The sequence below is a fragment of the Rhinoraja longicauda genome, chromosome 21 (assembly GCF_053455715.1).
Source record: "Rhinoraja longicauda isolate Sanriku21f chromosome 21, sRhiLon1.1, whole genome shotgun sequence".
In the NCBI taxonomy this organism is placed as follows: Eukaryota; Metazoa; Chordata; class Chondrichthyes; order Rajiformes; family Arhynchobatidae; genus Rhinoraja; species Rhinoraja longicauda.
In genome coordinates, this window is record NC_135973.1 from 35,824,256 (window position 1) to 35,843,966 (window position 19,711).

Genomic DNA, 19,711 nt, shown 5'->3' on the forward strand with positions numbered 1-19,711 from the left:
TAAAATCAATACAGGTACTTTTGCCATTTAAAGAAAAATTTCACCTTGCAAGAAATGACTGCTTTAAGTCTGCAGAAGCACAATAATAATCTGCATCATAAAAATGTTTTCCTCAAATGCGTTCCACCCACTTTTTGTTTAGATGGTGCACAGGTGCAGCATTTTCTGTATTGAATTTACTCTCATAAATGATTTTTAAAATATTTTAAAAAATCATGAGAGTAGAATTCTATAGATGTTGTGAATTAAATTCAATGCAGAAAATGCTGCACCTGTACACCATCTGTACAAAAGATGGATGGAAAGGATTTGAGGGAAACATTTTTAGGATGCAGAGATTCTTGCTTCATATCCAATTCTGCCCAAAATTATCTTCATTGCAGTTTCACCCAACTTCCAGTAACATCTGTTCTTTTCACGACCCAAGACGAAGACCTCAATGGTGAAACAGGCCTCCGGAGGATGGTGGCAGGTTAGCAGGTGAAGCACCACAACGTCGGAGAAGATGGAAGAAGGCTGCAGCAGGGAGTGATGCTCGAACTATGTGGAGTCCATGTGACTGGACTCTGGTCTGTCTCAGTCAAGGACTGTATGGTGGCAGTCCGTGCACCAGTCACTCCATGTTAAAAGATGCCATGCATCCACCAGGAGGGATACATCACTTGCACAAATGGAGCTGTGGCTCCAGGATCGGCCACTTCAGCCATCTCAAGAGCCACAGAAAAGACCAATCAGGAGGACAATCATACCCAATCTGAGTACTCGCCAATGATGATGATGAGCATTCGATTAATGAGGAGAGACAGAACTGTTTGAAATTATTTAAGCTGAATGAGAACTGAAACAAGGTGCCTGTTTGTTGAAGAAAAAGATAACATTCAAGGAAGTTGCACACACTAATTTACACAGTGGTTACTGAACAGACGCAGTGAACTACCTAGATTTAGTGACAACACATAGTCGAAACAAAATTTAATAAAACGTTTATATATCTGATTTGGTGACCCTGATCTGCTCAATTAAATGATTTACTGTTCAAAGTAAATTTAACTGCAACATTTTGACAAATATTCTGAGCAACTTTTTCCCTAGCCAGAATTTGTGTTTATCAGTCACCCAGATTCAGGAAATCATTATTGGATAAAGAAACCCAATCATTGATAAACGTGGGTCCAGGTCCACAGAACAATGGATATTTTGAAAGTAAGTTTGACAGATCCTATTGCATTAGGTGACTCAGCAAGAAATTACCTGCCAAAAGCTCAACTGTGATTCTGCAATACCTGTAATATGTTTGAATTACAGAAAGCATAATAAGTCTTAGTTAAACAAAACCACATTAAAAAGACTTATGAAACATTGGCATCCGGCAATGCAAAATATTTTCATAAAATTATGACAGCCTTTGTGGAAAAAAATACATGATACGCTGAACATTAAGGAAGGCAAACGCAATGCTAGTATTTATTTCAAGACGGCAAGAATACAAAAACAGGGATGTAATGTTGAGGCTCTATAAGGCACTGGTCAGGCCGCACTTGAAGTATTGTGAACAATTTTGGGCCCCATATCTGAGGAAGGATGCACTGGCTCTGGAGAGGAGCCAGGGGAGATTTACAAGAGTGATCCCAGGACCGAGTGGGTGAACATATGATGAGCGTTTGACGGCACTGGGCCTGTAATCACTGGAGTTTAGAAGGATGAAGGGCAATCTCATTGAAACTTAAAGAATAGTGAAAGGCTTGGATAGAGTGGATGTGGAGAGGATGTTTCCACTATTGGGAGAGTTTAGGACCAGAGGACATAGCCTCAGAATTAAAAGACGTTCCTTTAGGAAGGAGGAGGAATTTCTTTCGTCAGAGGATGGTGAATCTGGAATTCTTTGCCACAGAAGGCAGTGGAGGCTAAGTCAAAGGATATTTTTACGGCAGAGATAGATCGATTCTTGATTAGTACGGGTGTCAGGGGTTATGGGGAGAAGGCAGGAGAATGGGGTTGGAAGAGAGAGATAGATCAACCATGACTGAATGGCGGAGCAGACTTGATGGGCCAAATGGCCTACTTCTGCTCCGATCACTTATGACCTTATGAACATGTAACTACAGTAAATCTATAACAATATAAACCATTCAACTTTTGCATTCACACTTTAGGATATCAGATCAGTGTGACCCTATAATTAGGTGCATAATTACACCCATTAACCCAGTGTTAGTTGTAGCTCAGTGGCAGTGTTACACTTAAAGACGTCACTGCTTGAATAAGACATTAAACCTAATCTGCCTGCTTTCAAGAATGTAACAAAAAAATAACACTTTTTAAAAAGACCAGGGACATATTCCTCAGTATCCAAAACAACATTTATCCTTCTTGCCATTATCTACACCTGTCCTATGTTACAATAACTACACCAAATAATGTGACACCTCTGGAGTCCTTCCCTAGTCTAACCTTAGTTGCAAAAGGCATTGTATAAATGCAAGACTTTTTTCCTCACAAAGGTACAAAGTATAACAATTCCCTGTGTGAAATGCCTTACAATGAAACTGATTTTGCTGTAATTCACTGCAATGCTATAAATAAACTAACATGTACCATTCAATAAATAAATTGTACTTAAACAGGTGTCCTATTTGGCACTCATTGTGGAAGAAATTAATTTAGAGGGAAATGAAAAGCGGAGACGTCGCAGGTTTGCTTGGTGACTTTATTGCATGATCTCATGGAGAGATGGTGGCAGTAACTGCCCACCAGTTCCCTGACTTCACAGCAGAATTAGCCGACAGTTATACTGTGCAAAAAACAACTTTTGATTTTTTTGTTAGATACAACTCTACGAAAATATTCTATCAACTACATGGGTACCAATTATTTCATTAGTCATAACATACTTTCTGTTTATGTCAATCTTATTCAACAACAGATGGTTAATGCAAGTCAAACACAACACAAGGGCATCTTGACATTATTCTATCTCACCTTTTAGGCAGCCACCATCCCTTCCTCGAGCCAATCATAAGCACCCTATTTACAGTAACATTTCTATGCTACTAGTGGTAGGGTGCGTGGGTGGTCTACCATAACTTCTCACAAAGGAGTTATCTCCTCTGCTTTTTCATGTTTACCTTTACCATCCACCCTTCAACACATTCCCAGGCAACAAGTAATATGTCTAATCTTACTTTGCCGACTCCTACGAACCTCTCCTGCACCTGGTCAATGAGAGATGCCAATTGTCACATCCAAGCACCCTTTCATTACCTTATTTAATTCTAATCAAAATTAAGTAAGGAAGGATATTTTTCTTCCACTCATACCTTCCTAGGTAGGACAGTGCTAACAGATCAATCAATGATAGCTTCAGTGAAAATAAACACAAGGTATTGAACACTAAACATCCACGAAGAATCCTCACAAACTAAAACGTACCCTAACAAAATACAAACATATAAACACATCACAGCAGCATTAGATAATGGACATGAAGTGAAATATGCAGCTGGGCAGAAGAAAAAATAAGGAGGAGGTTACTGGGATTGCATTATGGGAGCCATAATCCTGTCAGTGTTGGGGGAGTCCAGAACCAGGGGCCACAGTCTAAGAATAAAGGGCAGGCCATTTAAAACTGAGGTGAGAAAAAAACTTTTCACCCAGAGTTGTGAATTTGTGGAATTCTCTGCCACAGAAGGCAGTGGGAGGCCAATCAACTGGATGAATTTAAAAGAGTTAGATGGAGCTCGAGGGGCTAGCGGAATCACGTGATATTGGGAGACGGCAGGCACTGGTTACTGATTGTGGGTGATCAGCCATGATCACAATGAATGGCGGTGCTGGCTCTAAGGGCCAAATGGCCTCCTCCTGCACCTATTTTCCATGTGTTTCTATAATGAATTAGTGCTCTGCAAGGTCAGCGTTGATTAGACACTGGTCTAATTCATTCATTCTCTCATTAACTTCACCACCAATTTCCATCCTGCACTCAAATTCACTTGGACCATCTTCGACACCTCCCTCCCCTTTCTTGATCTCAGTCACCATCACAGGAGATAGACTATCGACTGACGTCGATTACAAACCCGCTGACTCCCACAACTATCTTGACTACACTTGTTCCCACCCTGCTTCCTGCAAAGACTCTACCCCCTACTCCCAATTCCTCCATCTACGCCGCATCTGCGCCCAAGATGAGGTGTTCCATACCAGGACATCCGAGATGTCCTCATTCTTTAGGGAACGGGGGTTCGCCTCTCCCATCGTAGATGAGGCCCTCACCGGTGTCTCCTCGGTGCCCAGCAGCTTTGCCCTTGCTCCCCTTCCCCCAACAGAGACCCCCAGTCCTTCCCTTTCAGTCCATCAGCGGTCGCATACAGCACATAAGAGTGACACTAGTCCCCCTTGCCTGCACGCTCCATATCCCTCCAAACCTGTCCTATCCATGTATCTGTCTAACTGTTTTTTAAACGATGGGATAGTCCCAGCCTCAACTATCTCCTCTGGCAGCTTGTTCCATACACCCACCACCCTTTGTGCGAAAAAGATACCCCTCGGATTCCTATTAATTCTTTCCACCTTGAATCTATGTCCTCTGGTCCTCGATTCCCCCACTCTGAGCAAAAGACTCTGTGCATCTACCCGATCTATTTCTCTCATGATTTTATACGCCTCTATAAGATCACCCCCTCATCCTCCTGCGCTCCATGGAACTGAGACTCAGCCTACTCAACCTCTCCCTAAAGCTCACACCCTCTAGTCCTGGCAACATTCTTGTAAATCTTTTTTGTACCCTTTCAAGCTTATTATCTTTCCTATAACATGGTGCCCAGAAATGTACACAATATTCTAAATGCAGTCGCACTAATGTCTTATACAACTGACCTCCCAACTTCTATACTCAACACTCTGCCTTTTTGACCTGCGACTCGACCTTCAAGGAACCATGCACCTGTACTCCTAGATCCCTACAACACTACTCAAGAGGCCTACCATTTACTGTGTAGGTCCTGCCCTTGTTCGACGTCCCAAAATACAACACCTCACACTTCTCTGTATTTAGAGCGGCACAGCGGTAGAGTCGCTGCCTTGCAGCGCCAGAGATGCGGGTTCAACCCCGACTACGGGTGCTGTCTGTACAGTTTGTATGTTCTCCCCATGACCGTGTAGGTTTTCTCTGAGATCTCCGGGGATCGCTGGTGGGCGCGGACTCGGTAGGCCGAAGGGCCTATTTCCGAGCTGTATCTCTAAACTAAACTAAATTCCATCAACCATTCCTCCGCCCACCTGGCCAATCGATCCAGATCCTGCTTCAATCTTTCACAACCATCTTCACTGTCTGCAAAACCACTCACTTTTGTATTATCAGCAAACTTGCTAATCTTGCCCTGTATGTTCTTATCCAAATCATTGATGAAGATGATAATCCTCCAAGATTTTCGCCACCTCCAATGGGATCCCGATACTAGTCACATCTTCCCAATTCCACCCCTTTCTGCCTTCCACAGAGACCGTTCCCTCCACAACTCCCTGGTCAACTCATCCCTTCCCACCCAAACCATCCCCATCCCAGGTACCTTCCCCTGCAACCGCAGGAGATGTAACACTTGTTCCTCCACTCCACTCTGTCCAGGGACCCCGACAGTCCTTTCAGGTCAGGCAGAGGTTCACTTGCACCTCCTCCAACCTTGTCTACTGTATCTGCTGTTCAAGACTCTTATTCATCGGTGAGACCAAACATAGACTAGGCGATCGTTTCGCTGAACACCTTTGATCAGTCCGGCTGGACACACCTGATCTCCCGGTTGCTAAACACATTCATTCTTCTTCCCATTCCCACACTGACCTTTCTGTCCTCGGTCTCCTCCATTGTCAGAGCGAGGCTAAATGCAAATTGGAGGAATAGCATCTCATGGGCAGCTTACAGCCCAGGAGTATGAATATTGATTTCTCTAACTTCCCTCTCCCCACCCAAGTCACACCAGCTTCTCGTTTTCATCCAACAAACAGCTAACAATGGCCTGTTTTCTTTATCATCGTTACTTTTTTGCATATCTTTCAGTCATTGTTCTTTTATCTGTCTATATCATTGTCTATATCTCTCGTTTCCCTCTCCCCTGACTAGTCGGAAGAAGAGTCTCTACTCGAAACGTCACCCATTCCTTCTCTCCATAGATGCTGCCTGTCCCGCTGAGTTACTCCAGCTTTTTGTGCCTATCTTCATTTTTACCACTTCATTTGTGAACTTAGCTGTCAAATTTGAGTTGTCACTATCTCTAGTAAACAACATTTTCCAAATAAATGTAAGTTGTGTTTCGTATGTATATTTCAATGCAGACTATTTTCAGCATTTCCCTAGTTGCTAATACATTAGTTTTCATAATATAGAAACATAATGGCAGCAAAAACAAGGAGGCAGATTATTATCTCAATGATGTCAGGTTAGGTAAGGGGGAAGTGCAGTGAGACCTGGGGGTCCTTGTACAGCAGTCACTGAAAGTTGGCGTGCAGGTACAGCAGGCAGTGAAGAAAGCCAATAGCATGTTGGCCTTCATAACGAGAGGATTTCAGTATAGGAGTAAAGAGGTTCTTCTGCAGTTGTATTGTGCCCTGGTAAGACCACATCTGGAGTATTGTGTACAGTTTTGGCCTCCTAATTTGAGGAAGGACATCCTTGTAATCGAGGCAGTGCAGCGTAGGTTCACGAGATTGATCCCTGGGATGGCGGGACTGTCATATGAGGAAATATTGAAAAGACTAGGAGTATTCACTGGAGTTTAGAAGGCTAAGAGGGGATCTTATAGAGACATATAAAATTATAAAAGGACTGGACAAGCTAGATGCAAGAAAAATGTTCCCAATGTTGGGCGAGTCCAGAACCAGTCTTAGAATAAAGGGGAGGCCATTTAAAACTGAGGTGAAAAGGAACTTTTTCACCCGGAGAGTTGTGAATTTGTGGAATTCCCTGCCACAGGGGGCAGTGGAGGCCAAATCACTGGATGGATTTAAAAGAGAGATAGATAGAGCTCATGGGGCTAGTGGAATCAAGAGATATGGGGAGAAGGCAGGCACAGGTTATTGATTGTGGATGATCAGCCATGATCATCACAATGAATGGCGGTGCTGGCTCGAAGGGCCGAATGGCCTCCTCCTGCACTTATTTTCAACGTTTGATGTTTCTAGAACCATGTGATCGTGGCTAAGATTTACTAGATGACGTTTGAATTCAATCTAAAACTACAAGGATTAATTGTGAAATATTTGCAACTACAACAAAATATATTATTGAATTCTTAATAGATTTATTGGCTGATTGTTTTAATAAAATATCATAATTCATTCCAGATACATCAATCTGAACTTTTTTAAACATAACCACGTTAGATGAAGGTACCATTTTGCCAAGTTTGAGGTACTTTCCTGACCAACAACAAAGGAAACAGGGAAATGAAACTATTAGAGCATCAAATACAAATGGCATGTAACCTCATGTCTGAAGAAGGGTCTCGACCCGAAACGTCACCCATTCCTTCTCTCCCGAGATGCTGCCTGACCTGCTGAGTTACTCCAACATTTTGTGAATAAATCGATTAAGAAAATAATCTGCAGTTATTTTCTTATACTACTGGTTGCTCCACTGCGATTTCTCTTCGAGGTATGTCCACTTTGAAGAAGTTCTCCTCTCTTCGACGAGTTTAGCAACATGCTCTCTCGCTGCTCCCCCTCTGTGATTTCTCCTGCCCTCCTACTCTATGACCACATCTTGACCCAGACTCGCTACCACAGCCACATCTGCTAAGTCTGAAGAAGGGTCTCGACCCAAAACGTCACCCATTCCTTCTCTCCCGAGATGCTGCCTGACCTGCTGAGTTACTCCAGCATTTTGTGAATAAATCTGCTTAACCTTTTGGCAGTCTGCTGACTTTCTCATTTAACTGTTTTTTTGTAATTTGCAAGATAAAATAAACTTATAACTGTTATTATTCATCTATAAATTTTAATAGTGATATTTGACACCCAAAAACGCCCATTCTTTCCGAGGTTGATCATGTCTTCTTTTTTGGATGGTATTCGTTAATGAGATTGGGCTGCCTTTTTGAGGCAGTGCGTCCTGTGGACCCCTTCACTGGTTGGGAGATCAACACCTGCGATGGACCAGGCAATGTCCACCACTCACCATAACCTCTTTCATTCCTGGACGTTCAAGTTACAGAACCAGACCATGATGCAACCAGTCAGAAAGCTCTCTAAACTGATTCAACATGGGCTTGACTGGATAGATGCCATAAGGATATTTTTACTTCTGATGAAATCTAGAACAATTAAATCTAGCATTGTCCTTTTATAAAAGATTGAAATTAGGCCTTTTTTCAAAGAGTGGTGCATTAATCACTGGAATGTTCTACTCCAGAGGATATTTGGTGATGAGTCATTCTGTAAACTCCAAACTAATAGAAATTCATCCTTGGACTATAAGGCAAACAAAGCTCGTGGAAAAGTGGAATTAAGGTCAATGATCAGTTCATTAAATAACTGAGTGGGATCAAAGTTGTTCAATATATAAATCACCATTTCTAAAAGCAAAATTCCAACAGTACAGCTTTTTTTAAATTAACATTTTAGATTTTAAAATCTGCTTAAATATCCCGACTAAAACAATTCATTTGTCACAAAATGGCAATATCTATTCCTGAAATAATTCCAAATGGACTGAAGATGTTGTTTTAAAGGAAACAACGTCCTCTCAGTCAGACCAGTAAACAAAGCCACACACGGGACGTGATGCACACCAATCCCGATGGGCGCGGGAGAGCCAAAGCGGGATGCTTTGTTGTTAAATAAATGATGATATTTATCTACTGACAGACCATCCTGCTATAAAGCGGCCCTGGACTTTTCCCCCTCTCGACACTGATCAAACCGAAAGTAAATGCTTTGACGCAGCAGCATTTGGGTTTCTTTTTCTCCCTCACCACAAATGAAACCCTGATTGGTGTCGGGTCGCACCCGAGGCGTCACCCGTCCCTTCTCTCCGGAGTCTATGCTGCCCGTCCCTTCTCTCCGGAGTCTATGCTGCCCGTCCCTTCTCTCCGGAGTCTATGCTACCCGTGCCGCTGAGTTACTCCAGCATTTTGTGTGTCTTCGATGTTTTGTTCGAACGCGGCGCTGGATTTTAATTCCTCGGCGTCGATGGATCTACCCCGGCCCGGCCCGGCCCGGATCGCATCGCATCGCATCGCTGTCTGGCTCAGCAGCCGCCACACATCCCCGAGCCGCCCTGCCCCGCTCCCCGGGCCATCCAGCCGCCAAGCCGCGCTCCTCCTCTGCCCCGCTCCCCGGGCCGCTCTAGCCCCGCGCTGTCGAGCCGCTTGGCTCCACTCACCGCGCTCTGTTCACTCCGACCAGCCGCTCTGCCCCGCGCTCTGTCCGGCCGCTCTGCCCCGCTCCCCGGGTCGGGTTGCTCCTCTGCCCCGTTCAACGCGCTCCACCAACTGCAGCAAAGGCGCGCTGTCGCAAAGAGACTCGGGCCTCGCCGGGGTTTCTCGGGTGTGCGGGCAGGGGCTGGGGCAGAACAGAACGCGGCCCGGAGGGGGAGGAGTAGATGGTGGAGGCGGGCTGTGTGACTCTCACACACTGACACAGTCAGACTCTCACACTCTGACTGCTTACATTATTTCAGACTTGTCCAGCTTCTGCAGACGCCTTCTGTACACTGTGTGTCGCGCGGCTCACACCAGACGCTGAAACTATCACGCAGTTCTGAAGATGGACACAACAACGTACGAGGAACAGCAGGTCAGGTAGCAGCTGGGGAACATAGACACACAGTGCTGGAGTAACAGTGGGGCAGGCAGCAGCTGGGGAACATAGACACACAGTGCTGGAGTAACAGTGGGCCAGGCAGCATCTCTGGAGGATAGACACACAGTGCTGGAGTAACAGTGGGGCAGGCAGCATCTGGGGAACATAGACACACAGTGCTGGAGTAACAGTGGGGCAGGCAGCATCTGGGGAACATAGACACACAGTGCTGGAGTAACAGTGGGCCAGGCAGCATCTCTGGAGGATAGACACACAGTGCTGGAGTAACAGTGGGGCAGGCAGCATCTGGGGAACATAGACACACAGTGCTGGAGTAACAGTGGGGCAGGCAGCATCTGGGGAACATAGACACACAGTGCTGGAGTAACAGTGGGCCAGGCAGCATCTCTGGAGGATAGACACACAGTGCTGGAGTAACAGTGGGGCAGGCAGCATCTGGGGAACATAGACACACAGTGCTGGAGTAATAGTGGGGCAGGCAGCATCTGGGGAACATAGACACACAGTGCTGGAGTAATAGTGGGGCAGGCAGCATCTCTGGAGGATAAACACACAGTATTGGAGTAACAGTGGGGCAGGCAGCATCTCTGGAGGATAGACACACAGTATTGGAGTAACATGGGGCAGGCACCATCTCTGGAGGATAGACACACAGTGCTGGAGTAACAGTGGGGCAGGCAGCAGACTCTTGAGGATAGACACACACACAGTGCTAGAGTCAGGCAACCTCTCTGGAGAAAAAGAATGGGTGACATTTAGGGTACAGAGCCTTCAGACTGAGAGTCGGAGGAGAGGGAATCTAGATATATGGAAGAGTAAGGCGTGAAAACAACAGATCAAAGCAGAGGTTGAAAAGGAAATGTAGAATGGTTCATTGTTAGCTGAGGGGAAGGTGTGAGATATATATGTGATAAGTAGAGCCAGGATGTTTAGGCGCTAAAAATCTCTGAAATAGGCAGGCAAATAGGCATAATAAAATTACAAAAAAGGCACGAAAAAGGCATTTATTGACGTAAAAAGGCATGTATTTCCACCACTAAAATATGGTTAAAAATGATAAAAATAAAGGTATGCTACATTAAATGACCAAAGTTGCCTGGTTGCACATAATCACTAGCATTTTTTCAAATTATCTGGTGTTAAACTATGCCGTCTGTCAGACAGAATATGCTTCAGTTGTGAAAAACTTCTTTCTACCCCAGCTGAGGTCACTGGTGCATACCCGAAACAAGCTGCAGACTCTATATTCATGTTGATATCTTGTGCATACCAACTACCTTTGAGAACTTTAGCTATGTTTTATATTTCTTCAAGATCTTTGTTACCTAAAATCACTCTCTCACATTTTCCTTGTATGTCTTTACCTACATCGCCAGGAACTTTACGAATATCGTCAGTTACTTTGTTGAAAGCCTGCAAGTTATTCACTAATGTTTTGCCACATTTCTCAAGGGAAGTGATAGCTTGTGGGACTTTTTCTGCATGATTTCACTGACGATCCTGACTGCAGCAGATTCTTCTTCAAAACAGTTGACGATTTATTTTATCTTTTCAAAATTTGCAGCATAGTAGAGTACAGCAGAGAGCCATGTACCCCACCTAGTCAAAACGGGCTGAGGAGGTAGCGGAATCTCGGGTGCCATTTCCTTGAACAACTGCAGCTTGGAAGATTTGAGGAAGGTTTTCTTGACATTGAAAACTAGGCAATCAACATTTGGAAACAAGCTACGTATGTGCTCGGCAATTCTATGGAGTCCGTGAGCTAAGCATGTCAAATGCAACATTTTGGGGAGTAAAACTTTAAGAGCACGAGCATTTTTTTCATGTACGGAGCTGCATCAGTCACAAACAGAAGAACATTCTCGTGTTTTATACCTTCTGCCCAAAGTACAGCAAGTGAAGATGTAAACAACTGAGCAATGGTTGAGCTGTTTGACTTCTCCAATACTTCCGATGTCAACAAATACTCCTTTGATGGATGACCTGCCTCCAATGTACCGATGACCACATTGGCAACATATCTCCCCACAGCATCGGTTGTCTCGTCTATTGAAAACCATATTTTGTTGCATGCAACTTCATCTCTAATTTTCTGCAAAACAATGCCGAAGTTGCTGTCAATATAATTTTTCCATAATGATGACTCGCTCGGTATATGTTCCTCTGTGTATATCTCTAAAAAACCTCAGAGATTTGTTTTCCAATTTCCACAGTGGAATTCCATCATCCATGAATGCCTTGCACAGGTCACTTGAAAACTCAGATTTGTGACTGGAGCCAGCAGTAAATGTAGTGAGGAGACAAGCTTGCGTATTTCCCGCCTTCAGTTTCTCTACAGCTGATTTGTGTTTAGCTGTCTGTACATGCTGGGAAACGAAATATTTCTTCTCATGATTCACTGCTTTCTCACATGCTTTGCAAAACAGCACACAGTTGTCTGTAGAGAATATATATCACCCGTACACTGTCACCAAATCGTTCAGTTTTTTACAAGGCGTTGACTTAAGGCATTTTGGACGCTTGCAGCGGTAGATCCTACAGGAGTGGGGATGCAGACCTCTACAGGCAGGCCAAGTACAAGATGAGAAGAGGAATCAGAGTTGCCAATGAAAGGTACTCTGAGAAGTTGAGGAGCAAGTTTTCAGCTAATGACTCCTCTTCAGTTTGGAAGGGCTTGCAAGAAATCACCAAATACACGAGGAAGCCCCCCCGCTCGGACAATCATCAGCGGACCAACGACCCGAACGAGTTCTACTGCAGTATAAGAAAATAACTGCAGATGCTGGTACAAATCGATTTATTCACAAAATGCTGGAGTAACTCAGCAGGTCAGGCAGCATCTCGGGAGAGAAGGAATGGATGACGTTTCGGGTCGAGACCCTTCTTCAGAGTTCTACTGCAGGTTTGATAAACAGAAACTTAACCCTGGTACCCCCTCCCCTACCAACACTTCACACCTACTCACAGCCTAACTTCAGTTTGAAAAGACCCACCCCTCTCCAATTACCACTTAACACCCACTTACAGCCTGACTGCAAAAGACTGGGGCCTCGTCCACTACCCACGAATGAACGACCGACGGTGGGGCCCCCGGTTTCGCCCCGGGGGTGGAAATTTTCTTGTAAGTTATGTTAACACGGCAAAGAAAGGCGGATTTAGGCACTCGATCATGAAAAAGACATTATCTTGCTGAAATCATCAAAAAAGGCATGAAAAGGCACATTTATGGCAAAATCCTGGCTCTAGTGATAAGACATATAGGGAGGAATGAAAGACTAACTTGCATCAATTTTAATGCCAGATTAGGAAGGCAGATGAACTTGGAGTGTTAATTAGTACATGGGAGTATGATATTGTTATAATTGAAAGAAGGTCAGGACTGGCTCATCAACATCTGAACAATCTTCAGATGTGAGGGAGTATTGTATAAGAGATGGTGGTATTGCAATATTGATTGAGGAGTCCATTGCTGCAGTAATGAGGAAGGATATCCACAAAGATTGTTCAAATGACATCTTACGGATAGAACGTAAGAAGAAAAACAGGATAATCACTTTGCTGAGGGGTTTACTTATCAGCCTCCAAGCAGTCAGCAGGTGTTAGAAGAGCAGTTATGTACAAAACTTGCATAGAGATGTAAAAGTAATGGGGTAATAATAGTAGGTGATTTCAATTTTCCCAATTTTAAAAGTTCCCACTCTGAACTCTCTCTTATTCCCAATATTGCTTCAACAGAGCTTAGTGTAACTGTAAACTTGAAGAAAGCACTTCATCTTCTGCTTACACACATTGCAAACATCAGTGTTTGATATTGAATTTAACAATTTCAGGTCACAACCTTTTCTGTTTCTATATATTTATTTTTGTTTCATTCTGTCTCTTTTAACTGCTGATCTTAAAATTGTTTATTATCTTGAAAGCTTTCCTCTCCATCCCAGGAACATTCCTTTTGTTGTCACTACGCATTTGCTCCTTGCAACTAAAAACACATGTTTTCAGTTCCGATGAAGGATCACAAACCTGAAGGTTGAGTTTGAATGAATGAATGAACCAATAAGTTTATTGGCCAAGTATTGTGCATATTCAAGGAATGTGCCTTGGTGCTCCGCTCACAAATGACAACACAAACATATAGTTGACAATTAGGAATAAAGCATAAAAACATCAAAACAATAAAGATACACCATTACGGTCTAAACATGTGGGTGAAGATAAACCAGCGCAAAAAAGAGACTGCAGACTTTGGTTATTGAGTAGAACTATCACTCGTGGGGAAAAAAAGCTGTTTTTATGTCTGGTGTGTGACTGCTTTGACAGTCCGGAGTCGCCTTCCAGAGGGAAGTGCTTCGAAGAGTTTGTGGCCAGGGTGAGAGGGGTCAGAGGTGATCTTGCCCGCTCGCTTCCTGGCCCTTGAGTTTGTTTCTCCTTCCATGGATGCCACTTGACCTGCTCTATGTCTCTAATGTTTTCTGCTTCTATTTCAGTCTATCAGTTTGACTACTTGACCGTGACAAGTTATTTCATCTCTGATGACTGTGACAACAGAGTATTGTATATGCTGAATCTTAAGTATACCCAAAGTTTTTCAAACAACAAATATCAGATATTATGGAGTTTAATCAGGAAAATGTTGGGGCCGAAGATCAGATCAGCCATGAACTCATTGCATGGGTGAAATAGGTGTGTGGCATGATATGGCCCACCGTAAGTATTTTTATTCATAAGATTTATTGCCTTATATAGGTAACAGTTACCCAAGTCTACTGCGTAATGTAATAAGATCATAGCTGGCCTTTTAACAGCATCAATTTCCTATTCAATCCATTGATAGTCAATCAATAATCTAATATCCAGAAATCTATTAGTCTCTGTCTTTAATATATTAAATGACTGAGCTGCCATGGCTCCCTTCATCACAGAATTTGAAAGATTGACTGAACTCTGCTTGAAGACTTTTCTTCTCATCTTGGTCCTGAATGGCCGACCTATCATTTTGAGAGTCTGACTTCTTTAAACTGCTCTCCTAGCCAAGGGTATAATTTTTCCTATCATCATTCCTTCATCTACTCTCTCAATTCTCATGAGAATTAGCTGAATCACCTTTAATTCTTCTAAAGTCTAGAGAATATTGGCCCAGTCTTTCAATTTCTCCATTCAGGACTTAATCTGGTGAACATTCACAGGTAAATATTTCCTTGGATATGGAGAATTGACCTAAATGCAATATTTCAAATACAATCCCACCCGATCAAAGACCCTAACTAATTTCAGCATGACAATTTTACTCTTATACTCAAATCGTCTTGCAATAAAGATCAATATACCGTTTACTTTCCTCATTTTTTCTTGTGCCTTTTAATGATGCATATACAATGACGTCCATACACCCCAAATTCTAACATCTGTCAATCTCTCACATTTAAAAACACTATTTTGCTAATGTTCTGCCTAAGTAGATGACCTCACATTTTCTACATTATTTTCTAGGTGCCATAACTTCACCCATTTATTTAACCTATCCATTTCTCCCTTGAAGCCTATTGGCATTCTCACAATTTGTTTAATTGGAAAACTTGAATATATTATACTTACCAAGTTATAAATAAGGATCAGGAATAGATGGCACTACAGCACATCACGACTTCCCATTCCAAGCACAGTTTATTCCAACCCTGTTTTCAGACAATTAACAAGTCTCAACTCAAACTGTCTCTAATTTGCTTTGGTGACCTATTGTGTGATATTTTAACAGACCTTTTTGAATTCCAAATATAAGCATCTGTGGTTTGTTCTTATCTATTATTTATCTCAAACAACGCTGATGGACATGACACTTATGATTCCCCTTTTGTAAATACACATTAACTAGGGCCTGTCCTGTTATTATTTTCCAAATCAAGGGTCTTAACCCCCAAAATCACTTTTTCACATCCTCCAGTGATGCTGCTGAGTTACTCTAGCATTTTTTTTTGTTTTTGTAAACCAGCATCTGCAGTTCATTTTGTCTCTGCTACTACTACCTTAATAATAGATTTTGGCATCAATGTCAGCTAACTGGTCTGAGGATCCCTTTTTCTCTCACTCTTTGTTTTTAAAAAGTGGGACTATATTTATGAAATGGTAATTTCTGTTACTGGGTAGCTTGGTTAGATGCACAGATAGTTTTTGAGCATTACTCTTAGTAAATTTGAATATTTTGATATACAATTGTAATATGGTTATCAAGTGGATTGAATCAAATTGAGTGAAAACTGGCTTTTGTACTGATTGCTGTCAGGTAGTGGATCATCACGATACAATACATACGATAAAACTTTATTCATCCCCGGAGGGAAATTGGTCTGCCGACAGTCACAACACACAAGGTACACAAAAACTTGAAATTAAAAGTAAAAGAAAAAAGAAAAACAACTGTTGTCTGGCTGCTGTGTGCACGGCGCCTTCACCGGAACAAACGAACAAACAAACAAACAACGCAGACTTATCCCCATTGGCAGAGGATTCTAAACTAGACTGTCCCCCCTCCCCCACACCAGTTCCCCCTTTGTTCTCCCACAGTCCCTCACGGCAGTTCCCCCATGCCAGGTCCCCGCTGTTCTTCACGGCGGTCCCCCCACTTTGGGTCCCCATTGTCTTCCCCTCCCCCCCCTCACGCTCATCGACCGCGAGGCCCCACCGCCACCGAGGCTCGCGTTGCCGCCGATGCCCACACTGCCGCCGAGGCCCCACTGCCCACTGAGTCTCCCGCTGCCATCGCTGAGTCTCCCATGGCAATACTGGCTGAAGCTGGTTGCAGATGCTTCAGTTTCCCCGGTGTGGGAAACAAATATATTATTGTTATTATTGTTTTCTTGTGCTAAATGACAAAGAGTATCTAAGGTGACTTTCCAACCTGTCATGACCTTTCTCTACTGTTCTCTTCGCCACCCATTCCACCTGACCTTTCCATCTTTGGTTTAAACCAGCATCTGCAGTTCCTTCCTACATCTTTGTATCTTAAATCTTGCTTTATCTCTAACTTATCAGTTGTGATGTTCGAATGGTGTACAAATAGGAACAAAGGCTGATATCACACAGATATTTGTCCCCAGATATCAATTAAAAATAAATTGTACTGAGATGTTAGCAGATTGAAAACAGATTTTCCCATAACTTTATGTTTCAGCAATCCTGTTTGATTATATAATGTTGACCGCATTAGGGTAATTCATGTGGCATTTGAACACAACAACATACTTGTTACTGCTTTGTTTCTCCTGTAAATTATGTTCCTCACTGCGAGAACAGAAACGCTATGGGAGATTCGAAATATGCGAGAGTGCTTTACTTGAGCTGGGAAAAGCTATCTTGCCGTTTACAGCTCACATTGAAAATGTATATGCTGCATTGTTCAGCACCACTCCTCGTGGTAATTTATTGTAAGACGAAAAACGTTAAGCTTCTCCATTGTTCATAAAGAATCCGTGTGGAACAAGGAAGTGCATTTAATAGAACATTGTTAACAACTATCATGGTCCCCAGAAGAATAAAATTGAATCTTTGCTGTTTGTCTTAATACAATCAGACTCCAGTTTAATACCTCTCCATTCATGTTGTCTTTATTTTATAAATCAAATTTTCAAACCAAGAACTATCACTACATTGTTACTTTTAAAGTTTGTTTCTAATATCCAGTTATCAGCTAATAAACTGGTATTTGTTTACTTGTGCACCTTTCCGTAGTTCCCTAGTTATTTTCATTTAGCATTGCGACCACATTACTGTTTTGATATGCACATTGATTCCCTGCACATTGATGGGAAACTTGGAACTGAAGTAACACCACTAAATACTACAAAAGGGCGCTTGGTGGGAACTCCATTTGCATTTGAATTTGCTATTTATGGTGATCAATAGATTCCTTTCTAAAATGATTCTATTGAAAAAGGGTGGTGAGAAAAGGCGTTGTTTGTAGAAGACACTGAAAGATTTCTTTGCTTGAACCCAGTAACAATTTCTCATGGAAACAGTGAGAGACTTCTGAGAGACTTGACCATGCATTAACATTTGTAATTTAAGAAATATTGACGTCAATTTATTCATAACAGGAGGGACAATGCAAATAATAAAAATGAATATGCAGCTAGCTTTAAAGTCTCTGAAAGCATGTTTAGAATGTTAATTGTTATTCCCGACATCTAATTTTAAAATTGCATTTCATAATGATTAATATCTTTGCAAACCTTCCAGATTCAATAGAGACCACTGGAGAACCAAAACATTTACATTTTCATAACTTTTCCTCATAAAAACAGAGAAAGGGAACACAATGGTAGCCATGGGGTGATAAAGCATGAAACAAGCTCTTTGGCCCATCAAGTCAATTCTAACCATTAAGTAGAGGAGAAATAAAGAACTGCAGATGCTGATTTACAAAAATAAAAGCGTAGCTTTGGAGTAACTCAGTGGGTCAGGCAGCATCTCCAGAGCACATGGGCAGATTATGTTATGTGTCAGATTCCTTCTCCAGCATTTTGTGTCTGTGTACACATTTATTCAAAATTCTGCATTAAACTTTTATTGTCTCCATATTCCCAAACAACTCCCCAGATTTGACACATGTAAGGGCTATTTATAGTGGCCAACTAGACCAAGTAGACCCGTAGGGCCCAAACCTCCCCTGCATTGGTGCAACGTGTAGCACCCTCTCCTCCACCCTCCCCTTCCCCCCTCCCTCCTCCCCTCCCCCCTTCCACTCACCCTTCCCCCCTCCCCATCACCCTCCTCCCCTTCCTCCTCCTCCCCTCTCCCCCTTCCACTCACCCTCTCCCCTTCCCCTCCCCCCACTCCATCCCCTCAACTCCCCATTATCCTCCCTCCCCTCTCCCTCCCTAGGAGATAGATTTAAACTTTAAAATGTGAATGCCTTTAAAAATATAACACCGATTTCAATGAAACTTCTTCGATTAGCACCAAAGGGATGATGGTGAGTAAGGTGGGGTGGACCGTTTTGGCTGTAGTTCAGGAACAAACAAACAAACAAATGAGAGTTTTAGTGTATAGATGATGAAAGATCTGCTTTAAGGAACCAACAAATTCTGAAGAAGGGTCTCGACTGGAAAAGTCACCCAGTCCTTTTCTCCAGAGATGCTGCCTGTCCCGCTGCGTTATACCAGTTTTTTTGTGTCTACTAATACAAATTCAGACATGGCTGGGAATCATCCTTCTAATGCACATGTCACAGCAACAGTGGGAACAGTTGGAAATCGTTAAAATAAATTAAATTATTTAAATATGCCAGGGGTGCCTAAATTAGGAAGACCCCAAAAAGCATACTGTTTATCCCAACGTAATTTAAATCCCCTGCGATCTGTTCAGGGAAGTCAATTGTATTCAAAGGTTCACATGTGGAATTCACATGAATATTCATTCTCTACAAATCTTGAGTATTTTGCATAATGACATTGCTTGTCATTGTTGATTTATTTTTTATTACATTGCTATCATGAACTGTTGGTATGTCTTTTTAGTCTTGCCTTAAAATAAGAAAGTAGTTATTTTACACATTACTGGTGATAAAAGATACTAAATTATGCATAGGCTAGGGAATAATTTCTATTTGCAAAATTTCTATTTGCATTCAATGACAAAAAAGTTGTTAAAAATGGCAAACTCAGTTTGCTTCAAATCAAGTAATCGTATACCGGGTTACAGGGTCAAAAAATAATGTAGGATTAATTTCTGTATATTTAATACATTTACAAAAAATAATTTAGGATTAATTTCTATATTGCATAACTTTAAAAAAACGATCAAATAAAAGTCGGCTATTGTGGCAGGAGGATTGTAAATCATTCCCCAGCACTTTGTGCCTGTCTTTAATGAGAAAAAGAAACTGGAGTTTGGAAAGAAGCGATCA

The 19,711-nt window shown here is 42.3% G+C and overlaps 2 protein-coding genes across 7 annotated transcripts in view; one reads left to right on the top strand and one right to left on the bottom strand.

Moving 5' to 3' along the window:
• marf1 (meiosis regulator and mRNA stability factor 1) overlaps nucleotides 1-9,522 on the bottom strand; it is a 70,103-nt gene extending 60,581 nt beyond the window's left edge. For all 6 annotated transcript variants that reach the window (XM_078418338.1, XM_078418336.1, XM_078418335.1 and 3 more), the window contains exon 1: nucleotides 9,374-9,522. The gene's annotated coding sequence lies outside the window, so the exon portion shown is untranslated. The remainder of the gene's footprint in view (nucleotides 1-9,373) is intronic.
• A 244-nt stretch (nucleotides 9,523-9,766) lies between these two features.
• nde1 (nudE neurodevelopment protein 1) overlaps nucleotides 9,767-19,711 on the top strand; it is a 53,805-nt gene continuing 43,860 nt past the window's right edge. Inside the window, exon 1 of the mRNA XM_078418343.1 lies at nucleotides 9,767-9,786. The gene's annotated coding sequence lies outside the window, so the exon portion shown is untranslated. The remainder of the gene's footprint in view (nucleotides 9,787-19,711) is intronic.